Raw genomic sequence first — 8,742 nt, 5'->3', positions numbered from 1 at the left:
AGAAAACCATTTCCTCCAAATCAAACTAAAGAACAAAAAGTGGAATTTAGGTTCTTATTATTGAAAAACAAAGTGCTAAAAAGAAAAAAAAACAAGAAACAACATGTAGAAAACCAAAACCCATATAATCAAGTAAGAAAATCTCAAATTTCACATCATATATTATTACAACACACATCACTCCATTTTATAAGAGTATATGTACCCACAAAAATAAGAGAAATAAAAATGTTAAATAAATTGTAACTAAAATTTGTTTTAACAATTATTCAACTTGAAGCTCCTCTAACATTTTTCACAAATATAACCTTGATTTTATTTAATGACACCACAACATCAGCCATTGAAAGTCACGGCTCAAGTAAGCCATGGCAACAATTCAGTGCTAGCTCAAAAACTGATGATATATGAGGTAATATATTATCAATATTTTGATGTTCTCTATATAGCAAATTGGCATCTAGAATATTGGTGATTGAATGTGGTGTTGATTTGCTAACCCAATGCTTCAAACTTAATCCTTCAACAAACATCTCATCTGTTGGCTTCTTCCTTGTAAACATTTCCATTAGTAAAATACCATAACTATACACATCTCCTTTGACAGAAACAAGTCCTTTTGATCCATATTCTGTTGAATGGTTAACAAACAAATATTTAGTAATAAAATAATATAAAATTTTATAAAGTATAACAAAAGAACATATAAATAAATCAAGAAAATATTATTATACCATTACCTGGTGCCACATAACCAATTGTAGCCAAAGTTTTGGTATAAATTTCCCATTGTCCTTCACCAAACAATCTAGCAATACCAAAATCACTAAGATGTGCCACCATATCTTCATCAAGCAAAACATTACTTGGTTTCACATCACAATGAATAACTAGTATAGAAGAACTATGGTGAAGGTATTCCAAAGCAAATGCCACATCAATCATTATGTTCAACCTTTGCAAGACATCTAAACAATAGTTATGAGAGTACAGCCATTTGTCAAGACTTCCATTTCCCATGTATTCCATTATTAGAGATTTGAAATGATCATTTGAGCAACAACTGGTGGTCGTAATGAGATTGCGATGGCGTAAATTACACATGACAGCACATTCAATATCAAAACTTCTTAATGCTTCTTCAACTTCTAACTTGAATACTTTGACAGCAACCATTTTTGTGTTTGGAAGAGTTGCTTTGTATACTAATCCAAAACTTCCAGAGCCAAGAAGATTACTCTCATCAAATCCATTTGTTCCTTGCCAGAGCTCATAATAGGATATCCTAGTTGGCGTCTCAAAATTTATTAAACCCTTTTTGGGTGAATCATGAACATGATCTCTCTTACACTTTAGAAAGACAATGCTTGAAAAAACCAAAATGGCAACCATGCATATGAGAGGCAATGAGCACTTTATCAATAGCTTCACTTTATTTGACATGTGTTGTGTTCTTTCCTACATGGATGAACTTGTAATTGGGACTTCCCACAAAGATCATTATTCATCATAAAAGATTCAGCAGTGAAATTCTGGAAAGGCCCCCCACTTGGAATTTCTCCTTGCAGTAAATTATAAGAAAGATTAATATGTCGAAGATAGGCAAGTAATTCTAAGGATTTTGGAATCACACTAGACAAATAATTGTGGGAAAGATCCAAAGTCTCCATGCTTATCATGCCACCAAGTGATTTAGGAATATTCCCTTGTAATTTGTTTTGGGACAAAGATAGGGTTTGCAAAGTTTGTAGGCTACCCATAGTTGTAGGGATGCTTCCTGAAATATTATTTCTTGACAAGTTCAATAGTGTAATTGTTCTCAAGTTTGATACCTCTAGTGAAATTGTCCCACTTAGTTCATTGGATGATATGTCTAATACCAAGATATCTTTGAGACTCCAAAGAGAAGAGGGTATACAAGAAATCAAGTTGTTATAGCTAAAATTCAACTTCCGCAAAGAAGTATTCCCAAAGCATCCTGGAACCACCCCCAAAAACATATTGTTGGCAAGATACAACTCACTTAAACTTTTGAGTTGGCAAAGTTCATCTATAATGGACCCTTGCAATCTGTTGTTGCTAAGACTTAAAAACTGGAGGCTATGTAATTTGCTAACTATATCAGGAATCAACCCATTCAAATAATTCCCATGCAAAGATCGCGTCATCAATTTTGTTAGATTTCCAAATACAATGGGTATAACCCCACTAAATTTATTAAATGACAAATCTAACAAAATGAGATTAGAAGAATTTGATATGCTGTTTGGAATTTGTCCAGTAAGTTCATACCCTGCCAATTGTAATTCTTTCAAGTTGGGAAGGGCAATTCCTAAATATGTTGGGAGAAGGCGGGAGAGGGAATTCTGGTCAAGGTGTAAGCGAGTCAATGTTGAAATGTTGAAAATATTGAAAGGAATACGCCCTTTGAAATAATTAAAGGGCAAGGCCAAGACATTGAGTTTATCAAGATTGCCCATTTCCATGGGTATAAAACCTAGAAATGAAAAAGAAAAGAAAAGGTAATAACATTTTTAAACTAATGGATTTGTAAAACGAACATATAACATGTTTGCATAACATAAAAAAACACTGTATATGTATCTTACTAATCTAAAAGCTTAAATATTTCTGTTAAGCATATAATATACATATATAATCATTTGATAGGTAATAACATTTTTTTAACTGAGCGGATTTTAACAGAAAAATAAAACATGTAATATTGTTTTCATGTAATTAATACACACACATACATGTATATACATCAACGAAAGTTAGAGTGAGTGATAGAAGTTCTTGTCACTTAAGCAAGTGGTTTGAGGTTTGAACCCAATCCTTGTGTATTTAGCAATTTAGTTGGAAAATGTTTACCTATTACTCTCAGTACCTCAGGGACATATTCTCTGCTATTGACGGAGACTACTCCTATTATATTTAAAATATATATATATATACATACATACTAGAACAAAAAATAAAGAAAATAAACGTGTTTTACTGATTCCCAAAACATGAATATTTGCCAATTAATCGTGAGGCCTAAAGAATTATATCAGACAACTTTCTTGGCGAATTTCTTTTTTGGTATAGCTGTAGTGAGAAATTGTTAAGTATACTTATCTCAGCAGGAAAAAAAAAAGTACGACATTAAATGCAACGAGTCCACGTGTTTATTAGTATCATTTTTTTTTTTCATACTTTCTCCCTCCTGTTGATTTTGCGTACTTCTTTAAATTTCAAATCAAATAAGTATTCAAAAACTATTATATCAAAAACTTAAATTTGAATGGTTTTATTTAATCTCACAGAAATTGAACATGTTGAATAGTTCTTCTTTAAACCCAAATGAATTAAAATGATGCAATTATTTGTCCGACTATTAAAAACATCTCAAATTCTCTTTTATCTCATACTTAAGATATGGTTGTACTTGTGTTTTCAGAGTTGCATTTAAATTTTTTATTTAATTTATATATTGTAATTTGTAATTTATTTTTAATGATTTTCAATTAATTTATTATATATAGTAAATTTTTTAATTTCTATGTTGTATTTAAAAAAAATTCACATATAATTTTAATTAAATAATATAGAGTTGTTAAATTTTTTATATATAATAAATAAGAAAACGAACAACTCTAAACTTGTCTGTATTATAATGTAAATTTAATATTAAACTTTCTCTCATACAAAATTTTTCAAATGTTATTAACCCTAGAATCATATATAACAAATATCATGAAGCACTATCAGTTCGTAGTCTTATCTTGTGTTATTTTGGGCTCGTAATCACTAGCTATATACAATACGAATAAAATGATGAAAAAAAGTATCATTTTAGAAAATAATAAAAAGAAAAAAAACACATAAATAAGGGCATACCTGTAAATGAGTTATTACTCAAATATAATTCTTTCAAAGATGTGCAGTCATTTATTGTTTTTGGAATGCTTCCCTCTAATTGATTACCGTCAACAGCAAAGATTTCAAGTAAAGGGAGTTGATGACACATATCTTCTGGCAAATTACCATTTAAATAATTCATGCCAAGATCAACCCGCCTCAAAGAAGGCATGTTCCAAATAAATGAAGGAATTCGGCCTACAAGAAAAAATACAAAATATTTTTTGTTGCTAGTAAGACTAGAAATCTCCTGAATTCATGTCCAATCATATAAACAAAACATAGCATTTTTTTAATTAGTTTTTGCTACTAGAGACTTAAAATTAATAGAAAATAAGCTATTTTTGTTGGAAAGCACTTTAAATGGGAATCTTCCAATATATCAATTACCAATTGCACATTAAAATTTCTTTTAAATAAGAGATATGGTGAAATAGATTGTGAAATTAATTTTACTTATATAAAAAGAACAATAAAATTATTTATATTTTTCAATAAAATGATTTAATATTTACAAGGCTATAACTTTAAACTTTAAGGATGAATTCATGGTAGGAAAAAAGATAAGTTTTTGGTAGCTATTCAAGGGATTAAAATACTTTCAGTAATGAATTTTGTAGAAAATGTAGAATAAGACAAATGAATTTTCTTCACATAAAAATTAAATTTGAAGTTATTGGTTAATAAAAATGGACTGTGTTAAACATATCAAGTATACTATAATTTTTATTAAAGCAATTTCAGTTAAAAAATTATGCAAGCAATATAGAAAAGCATAAATAATAAATGAAAAGTCTATCCTGGTGTATTGTTAGAGAATATAAATATTAAAACAATATTTCAATATTCATGCATCTGTATCAACATATCATGGATATAGTTAAAATGAAAACATTCCATTTAGTAAAAAAAAAATATAAAACATTGCAAGTTTTTTTCCCATAAAATGTAAATTTGGAATTAGTTGAATTTCCACCATCGCTTGGTATATATGCTTTTATATTGAAGCCATATATGTATAATTTTACCCAACAAATCATTTTTATGGACATAAAATTATTCAAGTTTTGGAAGGCCAAAAAATACATTCTTATTTTGTAAAAGTATACAGAAAAACACATTCAAGTTTTGATCCTCTAACATTATATAAAATTTCAGTTTGATCTCTTAATTTTATAAATTATATTTTAGCCCTCTAATCTAAACACCATTAGTCTCAAAATGAATGAAATGATGAAATGTAAAATATCATTTTTTTTAACCGGAAAAAGGGGGATATATGCAATATGAAAGGATAACAGAACAATGTTCAAGCGATAATCACAACATAGCCACATAAACAAATAAACAAGTCACAAATATATGTTTGTTGATTCACAATGTTATTTAGGTACAAATGACTTGACATAATCAACACAGAAATATAAATAAAACATCAAAATTTGTTAAAAGCATAAAAGTTGGATGGTATGATGAGAAGAGAGTGATGAATTTCATATCTTAGAATGAGTGGGAAAATTATTAGCGTGAAGATTACTAGGCCACATCAAATTAATGTTGAAGGCCTGTGAAGTTTCTTCATGCTGATTTTTATTGGGCTCCCTAATTTCTTTTATTATCCAAAAATTTATTTTTCTTTTTGGAGAATTTTCCTTCTTTAAAAAAATAATGGCCACTAATGCGTGTTCTAATGAGTTGGTCAACATCAAAAACATTAAATAGAAAAATAAATGGGCTACTCAGCACATGACCAGCATAAATGCATGTCATCAATATGTGTGTGTGTGTGTGTGTGTGTGTGGACATGCAAACACACCACACCACATTATATGAATATAGAAAATGAATGAAATGATGAAAAGGCAAATCTAGCTCATTTAAAATTTATTTCTATTGGAGATATTAGGAAGAAAATCAAACATCGACATCGACAGATCCACACGAACACATACTTACACGGATATGGGCATATTTGTAAATGAGGCAGCCCCAAACATAATTCTATCATTATTCATAATTTACTTTGGAATTAAATGATATAATCTAGAACTAAAATATTTTTGAGAAAATAATAATAAATAATAAAATTAATATATAATTTAGATTATCCAAAGCAAAATTGAATGTTCCATACATGTTCCTTGTAAGTCTTACTCGTTTTGAAAAACCCCTCAAGAAAGTTTAAGGGTAAATGAGCAAATTATTTCCTGAACTTTAATCCAGTATTACCATAGACCTTGAACTTGTTTATTGTGCAAATTGCTCCCTTAATTTTTGAAAATGATGTAATTTAGCCCCTACCATTAACAAAAGTTAATTCTAACTATAATTGACTATAAAATAATAGAAAATGACCTCAAAAATTACATAAAATCACCAAAAAAAATTGGTCTTTTTCTGTAATTTTTAGGTCATTTATTGTAATTAATTCTTTATATCCTTTTATGTCTTTTTTTTTAACTAATGATTAAAGTTAACTTTTGTTAACCATAAGAGCCAAATTGCACTATTTTAAAAAGTTGAAGAAATAATTTAAACAATAAACGAGTTCAAGGTCTATAGTGCTATTGACCTAAAGTAGAAAGAGTAATTTGCTCATTTATTCAGTTTAAATGACAAAATAATATACGCGTATTTCAAATACAAAATCAAATCATTATATAAATGTACAATATGACTGAGATGAAGACAAAGAAATTCTTTTGTTTAGATTCACTAAATATGAAAAAGATTAGGAAAAATACACATACATAAATGTATAACTAATTTAAAATTTTATTTCACTATTACATGAGTGTGTGTCGTGAAAACATGTATGTGTAAACAAAATGATTTCATTTCAAATTTATTTCTATCCAAGAGACTAGGAAGAAAAACAAACACCATTTACCCCAACAGCCCAACCACATACATATACGGATATGGATATATATGTAATAACACCCAAATATAATTCTTTATGTCATATATGTCATTTTATCCATAATCACATTGGGATTAAATAATCTAATATTCTAATTCAGAGCTGAATGGTATTTTATTCATAATCACTTTGGGAAAAACACACATATTACACAAGTGCATACGTGTAAATGAGTTGGTGCTCAAATATAATTCTTTAAAAACTGTGCAATTACTTATTAATTTTGGAATGCTTCCCTCTAAATAATTATCATCAACATCCAAGATTTCCCGCAAAGTGAGATGATGACATATTTCTTCTGGCAAATTGCCATTTAAATGAAAGGTATATACATGGAATCCTAACTAGTTATTTCTATCAAATTAAGATAATTAATCTTTATTATAAAATATTTCATAGAAAATTCTATTAAATATGTATAGTTAATTATATGGCATTGGGAATGTTTTCCATAAATTGATAAACGATTTATTTGGAGATTTGTTTTTACACAAATTTTGGCCCCACTATTATGTGAACAAACAAACAAATACATGCACCACACCTAGCCTGCACGCATCCATCACAAACATGAAACACATATTTTAAAATAACATTTTATTTGAGAGATTAAAACAAACAAAAAATGACACACATGGTATAAAAAAATCATATAATTTAAACTCTTACCTTGCAAATTGCTGTAGGGAAGATACAAGCGTTGGAGGTTTGTCAAATTTCCAATATCACTTGGAATGATTCCTAGGTTGAACATGTTATCACCTAACTGTAACATTGCCAATTCTTTGCATTGATGCCAAATGGAGGGTATTTTACCAGACAAATCATTTCTATCCACATAAAATAATTCAAGTTTTGGTAGCCCAAGACACACATTTGTTGTGATACTCCCTGACAATTGATTTATTCCAAGATCAATTTGTCGTTGCATCAAACTGTTAAGTAATGAGGTTGGCATCGAGCCTGAAAGCTGATTATTTCCAAGATATATTATCTGTAGCTGTGGAAGATGACCAATCTCATTTGGAATGCCTCCTTCAAATATCAAAAGACAAATAATATGTCAATATGTATCATGAGCATTAGGCATAAGGAAGAATTTTCTAAAGTATGCATTTTTTTTAATTCATGTTTACAGTATGAATACTTTCTCATCTAGTGTTGCATGTGTTTTACGTTGAAGACAATAGGGGTAGTTATATTTATTTTTATTGATGCAAGATTCAAAAACAAAATTTATACTTAATGATCATATTGATCTTTAGAAAATAAAGCTCACAATGTTGAGAAATATAATTATTTTCAGAAATTGAATTTATTACTAACTAACTAAGTCCCATATAGGATATCAACATATTAGGCCAATGAAGACTATTTTTCTAGTTGATAAAAATATAACTCATATCTTATAAAGACACGTGCTTAAAGTAGGTCACAGATGTGAGATCCTTAGTAGATGTTAAAATGTAAATATTTGTGTAAGTACTTTTGGAGTTATAATGCATATCCTAACTCTTAAGTTCTCAGTTATTGAAGACTTAACTCACCTAAATTTTTTTCTAACCAATATAAAATATACAAAAGTTGTAGAGGGTTGCATTGTTATGATTGTTATAAAGTCTTGTGCGCTTCCGGGGTATCCTTGAAGATATTGCCTTGCTTCCTTTAAAGTGTCCTGATCCAAATGTTATATTCCTTAGAATTTAAACAAATACCTTATTTTCAGAATGATGTAAATTTGCACAAAACAACACAAAAATTTCAATATTAGAACTGAGTTATTCAATAATATTATTATTATTTTTGAGTGAATTCAATAGTATTATTATTGAAAAAGTGAATGCTATGTTATATCACCTTACTTTCTAAATAGTTAACTTCAATTATGAAAATGAAGGCCACAGATTTTTGGT

At 28.7% G+C, this 8,742-nt stretch overlaps 1 pseudogene; it reads right to left on the bottom strand.

Annotated features, from left to right (window-relative positions):
• Positions 1-269: 269 nt before the first annotated feature.
• LOC129286427 (receptor kinase-like protein Xa21) lies at positions 270-2,486 on the bottom strand (annotated as a pseudogene).
• Positions 2,487-8,742: the final 6,256 nt, after the last annotated feature.

The sequence above is a fragment of the Prosopis cineraria genome, unplaced genomic scaffold, assembly GCF_029017545.1.
Source record: "Prosopis cineraria cultivar Desert tree isolate PC_DT_omini unplaced genomic scaffold, ASM2901754v1 PC11, whole genome shotgun sequence".
In the NCBI taxonomy this organism is placed as follows: domain Eukaryota; kingdom Viridiplantae; phylum Streptophyta; class Magnoliopsida; order Fabales; family Fabaceae; genus Prosopis; species Prosopis cineraria.
Note: the sequence above shows the minus strand (reverse complement) of the source record. Positions and strands in the feature narration are given on the sequence as shown.